Source organism: Periplaneta americana, chromosome 15 (genome assembly GCF_040183065.1).
Source record: "Periplaneta americana isolate PAMFEO1 chromosome 15, P.americana_PAMFEO1_priV1, whole genome shotgun sequence".
Lineage (NCBI taxonomy): Eukaryota > Metazoa > Arthropoda > Insecta > Blattodea > Blattidae > Periplaneta > Periplaneta americana.
The window spans coordinates 57,026,588-57,045,675 of record NC_091131.1 but is presented as its reverse complement, the minus strand read 5'-3'; positions in this window follow the sequence as shown (position 1 = coordinate 57,045,675).

Below are 19,088 nucleotides of genomic sequence, written 5' to 3'. Positions count from 1 at the left end.
GCAGATAAGACATTGCACTATCATGCGTCCGTGGCTACTGTTCGGATATGCTTTCTATCTGTCCATTCTGCACGAGGATGCATATTCCGATGTACTGCTTACCCGTTACCCATTTCAGAGTGTGCTGACGACCACTACTCTAGTACAATATTAAAGAAAGACAGTGTAGTGAAGAAACTTTCAGTTATTTTAATAAACATTTTATTAACAATAATTTCGGTTAAGTTTGTAATATGTTTGACAGGCTCTGGTATAGCTCTAATGTTAAAGAAAGACAGTGTAGTGAAGAAACTTTCAGTTATTTTAATAAACATTTTACTGACAATAATTTCGGTTAAGTTTGCAATATGTTTGACAGGCTCTAGTATAATGTTAAAGAAAGACAGTGTCGTGAAAAAACTTTCAGTTATTTTAATAAACATTTTATTAACAATAATTTCGGTTAAGTTTGTAATATGTTTGACAGGCTCTAGTATAATGTTCAAGAAAGACAGTATAGTGAAGAAACTTTCAATTTTTTTAACAAACATTTTATTGACAATAAATGTGGTTAAGTTTGTAATGTATTTGATAGGCTCTGGTGTAATGTTAAAGAAAGACAGTGTAGTGAAGAAACTTTCAGTTAATTTAATAAACATTTTATCAACAATAATTTCGGTTAAGTTTGTAATATGTTTGACAGGCTCTGGTATAGCCCTAATGTTAAAGAAAGACAGTATAGTGAAGAAACTTTCAGTTATTTTAATAAACATTTTATTAACAATAAATTCGGTTAAGCTTGTAATATGTTTGACAGGCTCTGGTATAATATTAAAGAAAGACAGTGTAGTGAAGAAACTTTCAGTTAATTTAATAAACATTTTATTAACAATAAATTCGATTAAGTTTGTAATGTGTTTGACAGGCTCTGATATAATGTTAATGAAAGACTATGTGGAGAAGAAATTTTCAATTATTTTAATAAATATTTTATTAGCAATAATTTCGGTTAAGTTTGTAATATGTTTGACAGGCTCTGGTACAGCCCTAATGTTAAAGAAAGACAGTGTGGTGAGGAAACTTTCAATTATTTTAACAATCATTTTATTGACAATAAATGTGGTTAAGTTTGTAATGTATTTGATAGGCTCTGGTGTAATGTTAAAGAAAGACAGTGCAGTGAAGAAACTTTCAGTTATTTTAATAAACATTTTATGAACAATAATTTCGGTTAAGTTTGTAATGTGTCTGACAGGCTCTGGTATAATGTTAAAGAAAGACTATGTTCAGAAGAAACTTTCAATTATTTTCATAAACATTTTATTGAGACTTAATAACAATAATAACAATAATAATAATAATAATAATAATAATAATAATAATAATAATAATATTATTATTATTATTATTATTATTATTATTATTATTATTATTATTAATACTTTATTGCCAGAACAAAGATACATATTGTTTTTTTTTATAAGAACGCTCTAGAACCCCCAGAAAGAGGAGGTTACATACTTGTGCTCAGGGGGCATTTCACTTAATGTTAAGACATGTGGTTAAGTTTGTAATGTCTGACAGGCTCTGGTACGAAAGGGTCTAACATCTGTGAACTTAATTATATACCAAAGAAAGACGTTTCACGCAGTCCAAGGCAATCTATAAATCTCCTATTACTTTGCTTAGAACATCATCCTATTTTTAAATGTTTTAAACAAAATAAATTCTTATTCAATTTGTGGAGTAATTTTCCAATAATTTTTTACTTAGTTTATAATTTTTCATTATTATGCAAAATGAGCTTTATACTAGTGAGGAATTACGTGTAGTTCGAAGTGAAAGTCTACTGTTGAGTTTGAAACTTGTCTATCCGATATATTTTCCTAGAACCATCTCTGAACAGAAAGAGAATTGTGTGTCTCTGGCTGAAAACCTTCACTTAATGAAGCCGCTTTTGAATCCATAGGATTCCCACAAACGCCACAAGTTGAGAGTTGATAGAGTCACTGTAGTAATCGACATTGGTCTGATACTTGCTCTGACGTTGAAGTTTCCTTTTTCATGAGTGACAGAAACGGAATTGCGAGCCCGGCACGCGCGCCTCTTTTTGCAAATCAGCGACGAAGCCTAATGCAACTCTGTAGCAGATTAAATTCCTCGCAGTTGGCAGCTCTGTCTCGACATAAGTAATGAGGGCGGTAAATGAAATTCCAGACGCGACAATGAGTTGTGAATCAGTAGCGTCTGCGCAAGTTGCATGCTTGTTTCAACATCTGTATCAGCTGCTTCAGTCAATGCCATACGAATATAAAGTTCAGTGCCTTGCAGATTGCTTCATTCTAAAAGCATGGACCTGCAATTCCATGCCCCAAATGCATCTAAACAAAACACTCTTACCTTTATTTAGCAGGCTATCAGCTACGTAGCAATCATGATCCTAAGTTCTAATTCCACCTATAAAATATTTGCCTGTTTCAACATGATTCCTATATGTTTAAGGGGTTAGGTACAGCTTACAATAGTAAAATGTTTGGAAATATTATATTATTTTCCTCCATTACTGTATCTTGTACAATACTGAAAATTGGTATGTGTTAAGCACTGTCTTTCTGCTGTATGAAAATAGTAATATACGTTACAAGAGCGGTATGTTGAAGTTTTCATGTTCGAGGAAGAGTTTGAAAAAGCGAAACATAGTTGAGCTTTTTTAATTTCCGAGAATTGAAAGAAAACATACCGTTCGTGTATCGTATATTATTTTGTGTGAAGATCGTTTATTACATACCTGAAAGAGGAATTTCTAATTAGTTGCAATAAAATCTCTATCTTGGTTTCTGTTCAATGACGGCAAATTTGCAAAACAAAAATATCTAACTTCAACACTGTTGCTTTAAAATGTTTTCTGTGTTTACTATACTCCACCAGGCCGTGATATACGTCTGTCTTTTTTCCCCAGTCTATGATGAGTCTGGAATCTTGTTGATTTTTTCGCGGCTTCCTTAATGTTACTGGCATCACGAATGCAGTAACTTTAGTGGAGTTGTAGAGTTTACTTAATTTTTGAAAATATTTAAAAACAATAATTAACAGTACAATTTAGGTGAAATTGCAGTGGTAAGTTTCCAATTTATAATTATTACTATATTGAACGTCTCTAAAAATAATATGTTAAAAGCCAAAAGCAGTAAAATCAATATGTCACTTAAGCGGTAAGAAGAGGGAAATTGTTATGTGTATTAGGTTGGGAATACTGAATGTGGAATTTTAGACTTTCCGCAGATTGGTTTTGTGCGGAAACCAAGCAAATACGCACGATCTCGCACAAAAATATTTACGATTTAAAAAAATATTTATTATTATTATTTTTTTTTTTTTTCAAAATTCAAAATGGTGACAGTTCACTGTGCAGTGATCAAGCTTTTCCCTCATAACTCATAAACTTGTTAACTTTTTCATGTTTTCTTTCTTTTATTTTATTGCTGAAACTCATATTTACAATAGCATGCTCTTTCAACTACATTGATTAATAAATAATATCTTTTTTTTTATTTTGTGTTAGAAGAATTGACCATTTTTAAAATGAATTTATTTTTTCTCAGACAATCTATCAAAGGTAGAGAAGTGATTTTGCATCATATAGTAGATATGATACGCATAAATACATAAAAAATTTCATCACAGAATGTTGGATACTTTTTGAGTTATGACGGAAACGCTTCATCACTGCACAGTGAATTTTGAATTTTGAAAAAAAAAATTAATCCTAAAAATATTTTTATCGTATAGCAGAAGGACTGTGTTTTACACAAACCAATTTTCATTAGTGTACAAGATACAGCCATGGAGAAAAAGTGTTGAATATTCCCAAAATTTTACTTCTTTAAGCTGTACCTAACCCTTAAGATGAAGATCACAAGCAAACATTCACAGGAGAAGATAAAAGAGTTAATTTTGTTTCTTTCACCAAGTTAATAATGTCATAACATGTGCTTATACAAATTTTGGCGACTCGAACGCAATTACGAGGGTCATCTAGAAAGTAAGTTTCCCTGGGGTCGTTTACAGAAAAAAATACAGTTTCATGCAAATATTTATTGGAATAGATACAGCAATTGAGCTATTTTCAACATATTCCCCACCAGAACAGACATTTGTCATAACGTGGGATAAACTTTTGTATCTCTGTGTCGTAGAAATCTGCCGCCTGGGATCGGAACCAGTGTGTGACAGCCGTCTGCATCTCTCTGTTGATCCCACGATATGACAAATGTCTCAATTACTGTGGGGAATAATTTTAAAAATAGCTCAACAATATTGCTGTATCTAAGTGTTTCGAATTGAAAAAAAAAAAAAAAAAAAAGACAAGAAAAAGAAAGAAAAAGAAAAGGGGATCTCCTTATTCCTATAAGGAAGCTCAATTGTCCGCTTATAGCTAATAAGTAGGAGCAATCTTGTTAATAAATTCATAGCCGCTACTTGATCACAATGGAGATGATGAGTGGGGTTTTAAAATGATATTGTTTGCGTAACAAAAAGGTATTTACGTAATATGAAAAATCCATTGGAAATATATAGTGATCAAGAATTTAAGAACGACGCCGTTTCATCAAGACCACTCTTAAATTTTAAATTATGGTTTATTTATCAACGATCGCAACTGCCGAGCTTATATCAGCGTCGTCGGTGTGCCGGAATTTTGTCCCCAAGGATTTATTTTACATGCCAGTAAATCTACAGATATAAGCCTCTCGCATTTAAGCACATTTAAATGCCATCGACCTGGGCCGAGATCGAACCCGCAGCTTCGAGCATAAAAGGTCAGCGCTATACCGACTACGCTACCCAGGCCGACAAGATCACTGCTGGATGTTTCGATGTCATTGATAGATAATCCAGTCCGAACAAATTACTAGAGATTCACTATTTCACCACTGTTCACGATAACTTATGGATCGCAGTGAGATTCTAAGCATCAACATCTTTTCAGGTAAATACGTATATAACCTTTCATTTTACAGTATGCTATGAGACTGCAGTAAATAATTTTATAGTAATCGGTGTGTTCAGATTTGTGTAAGTCAGCCTACCGTCAGCAGAATCATATCTGAATTTTTGCAGCCCTGTCACCTAGCATAAAAATATTTGTGAAATTTCCGTCTAGTCAAGAAGAATTCAGTATACTGCAAGTAAATTAGTCATAATTCGACATAGAGGTAAAAAAAAATAATGATTGCCAAAATAACTCTTTATTGTGTGAATTTAAATTGGTTTCAAAATCTATAAATTTCAGTTGATTTAAAAAATATTCCCTGGCAGATTGGGGCCTATAGCTCTTAGACACCAGTCTATAGTGCCTTCTGCCTTGTATTACGGGTATTTTCAACTATAAGTAATATTCTTAGCATGCAGGCTTTCATCTAACCACTGAAGATGTCTGCCGTAGAAATAGACGAAACGTCTGGTGTCAGCACCAGTAGACCACGGCATCTTAGCCCGGAAGCTCTGTTTCAACTATAAGTAATATTCATCTGTCTATGTCAACGTACTTCCACTTCTTATTGGTAGGAGAGTGATCTTCTTCCAATCTCTCTATGTCCCTGTCCACTTCTTCAAATTCAACTGTTTTCTTTGGTAGTTTCATATTGGTTTTGCTCTAGAATATGCCATAATTAGGAAAGTTCAGGATAACAGAGTGGGTTTGGAATTGAACGAGTTACATCAGCTTCTTGTCTATGCGGATGACATAAACGATTAGGGAAGACACGGAAATTTTACTTGAAGGAAGTAAAGCCATAGGTTCAGAAATAAATCCTGAAAAGACAAAATATATGATTATGTCTCGTGACCAGAATATTGTAAGAAATGAAAATATAAAAATTGGAGATTTATCCTTTGAAGAGGTAGAAAAATTTAAATATCTTGGAGCTAGAGTAACAAATATAAATGACACTCGGGAGGAAATTAAACGCAGAATAAATATGAGAAATGCCTGTTATTATTCGGTTGAGAAGCTTTTGTCATCTAGCCTGCAGTCAGAAAATATTAAAGTTAGAATTTATAAAACAGTTATATTACCGTTTGTTCTGCATGGTTGTGAAACTTGGACTCACACTTTGAGAGCAGAACAGAGATTAAGGGTGTTTGAGAATAAGGTTCTTAGGAAAATATTCGGGGCTAAGAGGGATGAAGTTACAGGAGAATGGAGAAAGTTGTATAACACAGAACTGCACGCATTGTATTCTTCACCCAACATAAATTACGAACATTATATCCAGTCGTTTGAGATGGGCAGGGCATGTAGCACGTATGGTAAAGTCCAGAAATGCATGCAGAGTATTAGTTGAGGGGCCGGAGGGAAAAAGACCTTTGGGGAGGCCGAGACGTAGATGGGAGGTAATATTAAAATGAATTTGAGGGAGATGGGATATGATGTTAGAAACTGAATTAATCTTGCACAGGATAGGGACCGATGGCGGGCTTATGTGAGGGCGGCAATGAACCTCCGGGTTCCTTGAAAGCCATTTGTAAGTAAGTAAGTTAACTTTCATATTGGCTTCACTTGTAATCCGCTCCAACATATTTTGAACAATGGTAGACATTGGTCCTGGGGAAGTCCCCGCCCATACCTGTTATATGACGAATTATCTGTGACCAATTTTTTGTGACGAATTGTCCCCAACCCTGCAAACCCTCATATTAAGACATTCCAAAAACTTAATATGAACGGGATTTTAACCAGGAGTCTACATGACGTCCTATGTTGCCTTAGAAGGATTAAAGCATAGTCTTGGAAAACCTCAGCGGATTTTGAGGATTCTGACTCTGTGGATCTTGGTAATGTATCACGAAACTGAATTTTCGTGCGATCGACGACTTCGTACCAGCGATACAAGCTACTGGCGACTGTGTCCTCGACAAAGCTCAGGGGCCACTTAATATGAAGAATGGCCCCCGACGGGGCTACACCCCACTAAGCTCTTCCGGAGACCGCCACGGCGGAGGACCGGAAGGAGTGAGAGGGTAGCCGGTCGAGACAAGAGAAAGAGCGACACAAAGACCAAGCGGGGTCACTACATTACTTGATTCTCAAGGCGACTTACAACGGTTCTTTCACATGCCATCCACTGGCTATCAAATGCAGAGCATTAAGAATGTGAAGTAACTTCAATTGCTACACTGTTCACATAAATTTAAAGCGAACATATATACTCGTATTTCCAGTAGATTCTGTAAATATATTTGAGGAACTTATTTTCAAAACGACCATTGTCCATCCGCATAACTTTGTGGAGAATAGTTTTTACGTCTAACATTTCTAGGCAAGAGACATTATGAAACCAAAGAGATTGGGTGCATTCAGAATCAAATGGGAGCTTGAGACTCTTTGATTCCAAAGCTGGAATTAATATTTTTCCGCAAATTTTCCTGTGGACAAGAGTCAGTTTGATTCCAATAGGCACTTTTACTAATTTTATATTTGCAAGAATATAAATATTGTTAAGTTCCATCAGTGCATTTTTTTAGCAATCCTAATAACTTTTGCAGATTCAATTTTGAGTTTTAAATGACCTGATTTCGGGGAAATTTTGGTCGAGAATTTCCATTTTTTTGTTCAAAATACTTAATTACTTAAATTACCATTATATTCTGTTTCCTAATGTATTTAATTTTACTGTCAAATAGTTTGTCATTATTATAACTGATATTACTATATCATCATTATCATTTCCATTCAGTTTTCCATATTTTCAGTAATTTTTACACAGATTATACAAACATTTAAATATAAATAACGTAGGAAAAACTTATTTTCGCCATATTTACAGGTTCGTAAAAACAAATCCAGTTGCTCTGCATTTGGATGAAGATTGCGGGGTACTGCGTGCGGTCATACTTTGGTACTTTGTTTCTAGAGTAGTTAAAACTTAATTTGTCAAAAACGTATAGGGTAAACATTGGTAATTTCGTGGCAGTGATTATTTCGTGATACTTTTTCTTGGCTCTTTCGTGAACTAACCAATGGTGTTATGAAATTCAAATTCCCGCCAAGGGATTGCATATGTTGTCCGGTTTCCATAAACATACAGCTACGCTTTTTGTGACTATTGTAGCTGCTTCAGTGAGCTTTTATGTTTGGAGAGAGAAAGTTAGCGTCGATTTCTCAGGCGTATAAATTTTGTGAACGTTTGTAATTACATTACAGACTTATTACTAAAGGTAAGGATATGATATTTGGTACAATGATTTATTATATCTTAATGAAATTTTATAAAATGTTTTTGGGTATTTAGATACAGCTGTAGTCGCCATATAGGCTTAGCTTTACTGTTTGAGGCGAAATTTTGTTGAGCATTAAGCGTTACATTTTATACTATTTTAAAAATTGTATTACAATACGAATTTTAGAAATCTGAAGATAAGATGTGATAACACAAAAGAAAAGGGGGACGCAATGGGTTCAGTGTAGCTTCTGTTTGATTTGTTATCATGCTAAGTACCAATGATAAGTGCTAAATGACTTACTTGCAAGAATTGTGACAGAAGATGAAACATGGCTCCACCATTTTGGACCGGAGACAGAGGCAGACAATGGAGTGGCATCATGCAAATTCATATAAGAAATAGAAATTCAAAAGTACACCTTCGGCAGGAAACGTTATGGCTACTGTGTTTTTCGATTCAGAAGGACTCTTGCTTGTGGACATCATGCCACACGGAACCACGATTAATTCTGACGCGTATGTGGCAACTCTCAAGAAACTTCAATCTCGACTGAGTCGTGTTCTACGGCATCGGGAGAAGCAGGATGTTCTGCTATTGCACGACAACGCACAGCCATATGTCAGTCACAAGACCACAGACCAGATCAGAAAATTCGGATAGACAACACTGAAACACCACCTTACAGTCCTGAACTGGCACCGTGCGATTGCCATCGCGGAACGAAGTTAGAAGATGACTCCCTTGTGCACGCTCCTAAAGAGTGATTCAGACGTGTTGGTCCAGACTTCTACCGTGCTGGTCTACAGGCCCTCGTTCCTAGGTTAAGGGGGATTATGTGGAAGAGCGACATTTTCTTCCTGATGGATGTATCTACATTCTTTGAAAATAGCAAAGCTGTAGGATAAAAATATAATTTTTAAACAAATGTTATGCATTACTTTTGGAGTTATTGGTCTTCTTCAGAACTGGTCGTTGCTGGTCTTGGCACCTCTTGTTTTGTTTTCTGTGGGGTTGTGTTTGTGTAGTGTAATGTGGAGTCAAAGAGTCTGTGTGTTCTGAAATTGAGTTGTGTGTTGAGAATTTCATTAGGGTGTGTTTTTGTGTGTCTGTATATTTCATATTGTTCTAGTGTGTTTAGTTTTTGGCTTTTTGGTCGGATGTGTATAATTTCCATGTCTGTGTTGATGTCTCTGTAGATGTGGTTAGCATTTATGATGTGTTCTGCATATGTGGAAGTGTTTTGTAATTTTGTTATGGCCGTGATGAAATTCTCAACACACACACTCTTTCAATCCACATTACAACACACAAACACACCCCCACAAGAAACAAAATAAGAGACGCCAAGACCAGCGACGACCAGTTCTGAAGAAGACCAATAAAAGGTCGAAACATGTAAACCAGATACGATAGAATTTAACACGAGAAAGTCATATAATACATTTTCCGGCAATGATATGATATATTTATTAAATATGTAGTAGTGGAATAAGTGATATTAAATAAAGAAAACGAAAGAAACACCTTAATTTTCACACGTGTCGCCATGTCTCGCTGTCCCTCAGGGAATCGTAGCTTATTTAAGTAAAGTAGGACAAAACAGAGAGTGTAAGTCGAAAAATTAGGATAATATCTTTTCCTAAACTATCTAAGACACCATAAAACTAACGATCTACCTATATGCGAACCAAAATTCCTTTGGCCAAGAAGTCGCATGGACTGCATGTCCACACAGTCTGTTACATTTGTAAGTTACAGAGATGAAAAAAAGGATTCCTGATCGCAGGGGCTACCGTTATAGCTAGAAGAATTTAATTTTCGAGCTTTTCCTCAGGAACAGAGCAAGATCGACCGTGACTGTACGCTCCGAGGAATCGACTGAGAAGAACGGCGGCATAAATCAAAGCTGCAAGGCGCGAGTTTTCCGAACACACCCTCTCCGCCTCCAGCTTTTCCATTTCCTTACTCTACATCACTGCCGACACCGGAAATAACGCGTCATAATCGTGCATCACGGTCTTCCTTTGTCTCGGCGCGACGGAGTTCCCATGGCAACCTCACACACTTGCTTGAGATGTCGGTAGGTGGCAGAAGCGGACAATTAACAGTCAACACCAACTGAAGTAATGAGTTCAATTTTTTTAACGACGTCATTATTATCTCCGTTGGCACCAATGGATGTTGAAATGCAGAAAAATGTTTGGAATGACGGATTTCGTCTTTTCTTTTTTTCGCTTATATGTACGTCAGCTTACAGGGTCTAAACTTTCTCGCAATAGAAGATTCTCTTTTAATTTCGTTTAAGATGCCAGATATTTTAGCTGACTGAACACAATACTTTCACAGTGCATGGAGTCCTTCATCAACTGTTCAAGCGTATGAAACTAGACCAACGATTTCAAGGCCTGCGAAATTAAAATTAGTGTAATATAATTTAAGACAAATCTCGCTGGATGTGCCTGACATACCGATATCGCAATTAATGGCCCACATCCAATTTGCAATCGAGAACTGAATATTCCTAGGAAGTAATTTCTAATTCATTCTACATTAGATCAATAGATTACTAGCTATTTTCAATCTTCAGATAATTCTTTCATTCCGTAAGGACTGAAGCACAAGATAGAAACGTAACAAGAAAGAAACAAAGTAAATTAGAAAATAGGATCGAAGTAAGAAAGAAACACAGAAGAGGATGAATAAAAACAAACAAGAGATAGGAAAGAAGAAAATAGTAAAAAAAACGAGACGGACCGAAGAAGAAAGAAGGAAATACTTAAAAATAAACGCGAGATAGGAAAGAAGAAAGATGAAAGTAAGTTAAAATTTACGAGCGATAGGAAAAAATAAGAAAATAGCTAAAAATAAACGGGGGATAGGAAATAAGAAAGAAGAAAATAGTTTAAAATAAACGATGGATAGGAAATAAGAAAGAAGAAAATAGTCAAAAATAAACGAGGGATAGGAAATAAGAAAGAAGAAAATAGTAAAAAAATAAACGAGGGATAGGAAATAAGAAAATAGTTGAAAGAAGAAAATAGTTGAAATAAACGAGGGGGTAGGAAATAAGAAAGAAGAAAATAGTCAAAAATAAACGAGGGATAGGAAATAAGAAAGAAGAAAATAGTCAAAAATAAACGAGGGATAGGAAATAAGAAAGAAGAAAATAGTTTAAAATAGACGATGGATAGGAAATAAGAAAGAAGAAAATAGTCAAAAATAAACGAGGGATAGGAAATAAGAAAGAAGAAAATAGTAAAAAAATAAACGAGGGATAGGAAATAAGAAAATAGTTGAAAGAAGAAAATAGTTGAAATAAACGAGGGGGTAGGAAATAAGAAAGAAGAAAATAGTAAAAAATAAACGAGGGATAGGAAATAAGAAAGAAGAAAATAGTCAAAAATAAACGAGGGATAGGAAATAAGAAAGAAGAAAATAGTTTAAAATAGAAGATGGATAGGAAATAAGAAAGAAGAAAATAGTCAAAAATAAACGAGGGATAGGAAATAAGAAAGAAGAAAATAGTAAAAAAATAAACGAGGGATAGGAAATAAGAAAATAGTTGAAAGAAGAAAATAGTTGAAATAAACGAGGGGGAGGAAATAAGAAAGAAGAAAATAGTCAAAAATAAACGAGGGATAGGAAATAAGAAAGAAGAAAATAGTAAAAAAATAAACGAGGGATAGGAAATAAGAAAATAGTTGAAAGAAGAAAATAGTTGAAATAAACGAGGGGGTAGGAAATAAGAAAGAAGAAAATAGTCAAAAATAAACGAGGGATAGGAAATAAGAAAGAAGAAAATAGTAAAAAAAATAAACGAGGGATAGGAAATAAGAAAATAGTTGAAAGAAGAAAATAGTTGAAATAAACGAGGGGGTAGGAAATAAGAAAGAAGAAAATAGTCAAAAATAAACGAGGGATAGGAAATAAGAAAGAAGAAAATAGTAAAAAATTAAACGAGGGATAGGAAATAAGAAAATAGTTGAAAGAAGAAAATAGTTGAAATAAACGAGGGGGTAGGAAATAAGAAAGAAGAAAATAGTCAAAAATAAACGAGGGATAGGAAATAAGAAAGAAGAAAATAGTCAAAAATAAACGAGGGATAGGAAATAAGAAAGAAGAAAATAGTTTAAAATAGACGATGGATAGGAAATAAGAAAGAAGAAAATAGTCAAAAATAAACGAGGGATAGGAAATAAGAAAGAAGAAAATAGTTTAAAATAAACGATGGATAGGAAATAAGAAAGAAGAAAATAGTCAAAAATAAACGAGGGATAGGAAATAAGAAAGAAGAAAATAGCAAAAAAATAAACGAGGGATAGGAAATAAGAAAATAGTTGAAAGAAGAAAATAGTTGAAATAAACGAGGGGGTAGGAAATAAGAAAGAAGAAAATAGTCAAAAATAAACGAGGGATAGGAAATAAGAAAGAAGAAAATATTCAAAAATAAACGAGGGATAGGAAATAAAAAAATATTTGAAAGAAGAAAATAGTTAAAATAAACGAGAAATAGGAAATAAGAAAATAGTTAAAAAAATTAACGAGAGATAGGGAAAAAGAAAGAAGAATATAGTTAAAATAAACGAGAAATAGGAAATAAGAAAATAGTTGAAAAAATTAACGAGAGATAGGAAAAAAAGACAAGAAAATAATTAAAATAAACGAAAAATAGGGAATAGGAAAATAGTTGAAAGAAGAAAATAGTTAAAATGAACGAGAAATAGGAAATAAGAAAATAGTTAAAAAAATTAACGAGAGATAGAAAATAAGAAAGAAGAAAATAAGTTAAAATTTACCAGAGATAGGAAAAATGAAAGAAGAAAATAGTTAAAATAAACGAAAAATAGGAACTAAGAAAATAGTTCTAAAAAATTAACGAGAGATAGAAAATAAGAAAGAAGAAAATAGTTAAAAAAATAAACGATAAATGGGAAATAAGAAAGTAGAAAATAGTTAAAATGAACGAGAGATAGTAAATAAGAAAGAAGAAGATTGTTAGAAATAAACGATAGGAAGTAAGAAAAAAGTAAATAGTTAAAAAAAAGAGAAATAGGAAATAAGAAAGATGAAATATTTAAAAATAAACGAGAGATAGGAAATAAGAAAGAAGAAAAATATTGTTAAATATACCTATATATATGGACGATAGGAAAGAAGGAAGAAAATAGTTAAAAATGGAGGCGACATAGAAAGAAACAAATAAAAGAGAAAGAAATTAGGAAACTGATAAAAGTGAGAGCGAGGCCTAGAAGAAAATTAAGGAAGGAAGAAAGCAAACATTGCAAAAGAAAGGCGAGAGGAAAATAAACAAATTAAACAGAAAAGGAGAAATGAAACTAGGACAAAGAGAAATAATAAAAGCAGGAAAAGTAGAAGTAAAGAAAGAAAAGGAAGAAAAATACAGGAAAAATACAAATAGTGAAGAAAAGAAATAGGAAGAAAACAAACGAATGTCGGGAAATTGACTTACATATTTCCTATTACATTCGAAAGATTTACTGTCTTTCTCTTTGCCAAATCAAAGTTGCCAGGAGTGATAAAGTATACTGGATAAAAATAATGACATCAGGAAATATAAAATACAGAAAAAAAGGTTTAGTGATAAGCAATAAAAATACCGTAAGGAAAATATGTAACATGTATGCGTTTCGAAGCAACACTATTCAATTTCTCTGTCATGTTGTCAACGAAGTTACTGTTCATAGTTCAGACTACATAATGTTCTTGAACTGTTGCTCACATGACATACATAAATGAAATAATTGAATATGTTACCAGTTTAGATTAGTTATATTTCCCTTTCTGGACTACACATAAAGAGACACTCTTTATAATGCAAGAAGTAAGTCATATTATGTTAATCCTACAACAATGAGACCCTCTTCACTAAGAGTAGTGACTGCTTGGTTTTATCTGACGAGGTTCGAGGTTTTTACTACTTTGACAATTTGCATCGAGAAGTATAAATAATTCCGTAATTTCTTCTAAACATAACGATCGAAGAAAATACTGCCCAAGCATTTAACTTACCTCATTGTTTTGTACTGTACTGTACAAGAAGAAAAAATGGAGCAAAATTGTTAGAGCCAATTTTCATAAAATCGTCATTTTTTAATGCCAGTTTAAATATTTTCTATGTATCTTTTGGTTTTTACACTACTTTTGAAAGAATCCAGTTCTATCTGTCCTTATACTTTTTTAACAATTTGCAAAATTCAGTGTTTTTTTTTTTTTAATAAGAAAATATTCATTTCCGAACTTCTCTGCAAATTCGTTCTGAAGCGAACAATTGGTGCTCTTAATTTTCGACATGTTTCTTAGTAATGTGAAATATAAAACAGCTAAATTAAGACTAACACAAATATGCATATATAAATAATCAAATAAATAAATGAAAAGAAATAAAACAAACTTGTTTACTCACATGATTTCAAATACATATGCTGATTGCAAGGACCCACGCCAAGCAGAATGAGAAAGCGGTAATGTAATTTCTTACGAAACTAACTTTACTCTCACAGTGCCGTAACACCCCATGTATCATGACGTCACGTATACTACGTGCTTTCCAAACTTCAGTCTCGCGAATCGGTGACCCTGGACCGCAGTCTAATTATAACACTTTCATCCTCTAAAAAACAAACTTGCATTTCTAACATGCGTCCTATATCCTCTTTGTATTTCTATATTCTGACAAAAGATAATCTGAGATAAGGTGCTATGTAAAAGAACACTACATACCACCAAAATCCACTAAGAAAATTCAATTTAAAAAATAAATTTACATACCCCTTTCATCCGCTAATGTCTTCAATTGTAGTCTTATTCTTAAAAGTGGGTGACGTATTCTACGTGCAGATATATTTCCTGCCAAAATCTCTAAGTCAAGGTTTACAGATCATAATACTTTCTCTAAACTTTGTGTAATGAGGAAGTCAAGAGAAATAAAGAATCGAAGGAAAGAAAAACGTGAAATACCGGTACCCAAAGAATATGAAACAGAATGGAAGGGGGAGAGAGAGAGAGAGAGAGAGAGAGAGAGATGAGGGCAGAACATGATATAAAAGTAAAATAGTAAGAAGGAAATAATGTACAGGAATTTTGAATGCAACTATTCCAGTAACATATACCACAAACGTTAGAGGATCTTACTGGTATCAAACCCCAGTCCTATCTGTAAGATTTCTCTTGCTAACTGAGCTACGACTGCGAAGCCAAGATTGCTGATTGAATTGACGTCGTTCAGAGAAATGACGTCATTGAAGCCTCAAGGAATGGGACACCGAGAAAATCACAAGATATGGGAGCAATGATTTCATATGTGGATAGTTAGCCGGCGGGATCTCCTTCATTTATGTGTTATAGCCCCCCCCCCTAACAACCACCCCGCGTGCTATTGCGTTTCCACCTACAAGATCCTGCCCTCCCACCCTTCCAGAAACTTTATATTGCTGGAAGAGTCGCAATTTTGGGTCCAGAAAACCGCGCTTCAAAGGAAAGGAGGAAGAAGGAGGGTGGAAAGAAACTGCGATGACATTTTCTGCTCCTTTTAACCCGAAGCCCATTCCCATTCATGAGGAGGACTGAACACACCCATGTCATTCCTCGCGAACACACAGACTCTTGTTTCTGCTGCCAACATCGCAGGAACTTCCTTCGCCGTTCAGCCACGTTTTAATTGCTTGTCTTACGCAGGACCGAGAGAAAATATTAATAGGCAGGTTGTAAAATTGGGTTTTGAGAATTTATGTACAGTTATTTTTTTAGAAAAGTACAGAATATATTTTATATTATCTTATCTATTCTGCTTCACTCTATAGGCGCAATGCTTTTGTGTAAACTATTGTGTGAGTTGTTTCATATAGAATGTTCCCTTTCGCCATAAGACCTCTAATACTTCATATATCAATCAATATTTCAAGATACAGCTTTCATAGGCACGTGTTAAAGAAAAAATTGAAAAAAGACAAAAAGACACTCTTTCAATCCCTAAATTGAGGGGTTGGGTGCAAGGAAGGCACTTCTCTCAAATGCAGGTTTTGAGAAAATTGATGTTGAAAATTCAAACGGTAATAATGTTTCCTATGCACGCCCTTACATTTCGGGTACTCCTGACCTCTATGATCACAGTATTGAACTACAACTTGGTGACCATATGCATAATAGATCAGAGAACACAATAAAGCGTTTCACTAGAAAAGGGCGCAACCTCTAAAATGCCCTTTTTTGCACCCAGCCCCTCAATTTCCAATGAAATATTTAAACGGGTACGATTTATGTCAACTTTAAAATAAATAATTAAAATTCTTTATAAACGAAGTTTGAATTGTGCGTATTTTTTTGTTCACTTTGATACTTATAAAAGTTCTACATTAAGATCACATGGCTTTTCTAATACATTTGAATACAGTTTAATAATTTTCCTTAGGCCTAAACTTAAAAGTCAGTCACAAGATACGAGGAAAATATATCAACCATATGACAGTAAATACAGCTGCATCTTTACATCAGTTATCTCAGGGTTAGGGGCTTGGCTTGACTTTGAAGTGAACTGGACATGGGACGGGTTCGTACGGTTTGACCCATTGTGCGCACTTATGCGATTGTTGTCCAAGTCCGACAGATGGCCTGGTGGTATTCGTGAATCCGAAGCTGACAGGTGGACCATCCTGCCTCAGCCCCTGATAGAGCCAGGTCCCGTCCACATGAGAGTAGCATGATGAGCCTCAGGGCACGGATCCCCAAGCCCTTCCTATATCAGCATCGGAAACCCGTACTACCCCCGGGACTTCACCTCAGCCGATTTTTACTATTGCGGATGATAGATGAAATGAGGAGGAAGTGGAGAGTGTTGTGAAATGAAACAAATGTTTCCAATTTCACTCCTGATTGTTTCTCAATTGAAATTGTAGCCTGGTTCGTTATGAATTGTTGACACCAATGCAAACGTTCTATCGCTTCACATTCTCGAGTTTTACTGTCTCGCGACCCAACAATTCGCGCCTCAACTTCCTCCCTACTGCGTATCGTTAGATGAAGTCATCCGCTCCAACTCAAGGTCACATTGGATACATTGATTCTTCATCTATCGATCGTCGTTTACTTCACTGGAACACGTCGTGTAGTTTAGAAATTATAGGAGCGACAAAGCTGACCTGAAAATTTGTCGGTTGACTTTCTAGGATATTACCCTAGTACTGGACCGAGTTTATAGACGTACTGACGTACAAAAAATCATTTTCCTTTGACTAGAATTATACTAAGTTAAGTAATTACTTACAAATGGTTTTAGAGAACTCGGAGGTTCATTGCCACCCTCACATAAGACCGCCATCGGTCCCTACACTAAGCAACATTAATCCAGTCTCTAACATCATATCCCAACTCCCGCAAATCCAATTTTAATATTATCTTTCCATCTACGTTCCGGCCTTCCCAAAGATCTTTTCCCCTCAAGTCTCCCAACTAACACTCTATATACATTTCTGGATTCACCCATACGTGCTACAACCCCTGCCCATCTTAAATGTCTGGATTTAATGTTTCCAATTATGTTAGGTAGAGAATACAATGCGTGCAGTTCTGCGTTTTGTAACTTTGTCCATTTTCCTGTAACTTCATCCCACTTAGCCCCAAATATTTTTCTAAGCACCTCATTCTCGAACACCCTTAACCTCTGTTCCTTTCTCAAGGTGAAAGTCCAAGTTTCACAACCATAGAAAACAAGCGGTAATATAATTGTTTTATAAATTCTAACTTTCAGTTTTTTTAAGCAGACTAGGTAAGTGCTATATTGCTTAAATACATCATGGCTGTTTCATAAGCTGGCTTAAGTATAGCACCGAAAACTTTACAAGTGTTATCGGGCATCACAGCTGGAAGCGGAAAATTAAATCATTTCTTTTCTAAATGGACAAAAGAGACATCTATAATTACGGAGAGTGTCCTATATAAATTATGAGTCCCAGCTGCTCCAAGCAACGAAAATTAAAACTCCCCATGATCGACACAGAGAGGACGCGCTACGAGCTGCCTTCAATTCCCATCTACGCGTTGCATGGATACCGAATCGCATCTGTACCACTTTCAAGCCAGACAACGCCTGGGTCGCTCTTGAATGCAAGCTGCACAGATGAACGTAAGTCACTATTGCGCTCATCGCTCAAGTCTTGTTGGAGATTAGACTTCATTTGCGGGCCGTCCGCCTGGCAGCAGCACTGTAGCGCACGCAATGTCAATAAAATATAGAATTCCCCAGCCTCTGGCACAGGATCTAGGGGAGGAGAGCGAACCAGGCCGGGTCCGCGACACAGTGCTACATTCCCACATCATCATCATCATCATCATCATCATCATCATCATCTTGCTGTAGTGTTCACTGAATGGATCACAACCGAGATCATCTCATTTATCTGAATACTCTGCAATTATTATTAAGTGTTAAGGCTGGTTCACAATAAACCGGGAACGAAAACGAGAACGGGAATATTGTTAAAATAAATGTATTTAAGATATAAATACATTTATTTTAACATTATTTCCGTTCTCGTTTTCCTTGCCGTTTCCGTTCTCGGTTTATTGTGAACCAGCCTTTAGTGATCTCCAGTTATTTGAATTGATATAGCAACTTCTTTTGGAAGTTGAATAAAATTATTTCTGGTGTTAGTAAAGACACTACAACAACCACTATCACAAAATGGACAACTGGGATTAGTACCACCACCACCACAAGTCTAAAACAACCACTACTGCAGCAACGATTAATACTACAGTAACAATACAAAAACTAAGACTATGCAACTTCAATAACTACTAGGTACAACTACAACTACAGCTACCGCTACCACAACCACTACGACTACCGCTGCCACCGTTACCACTAC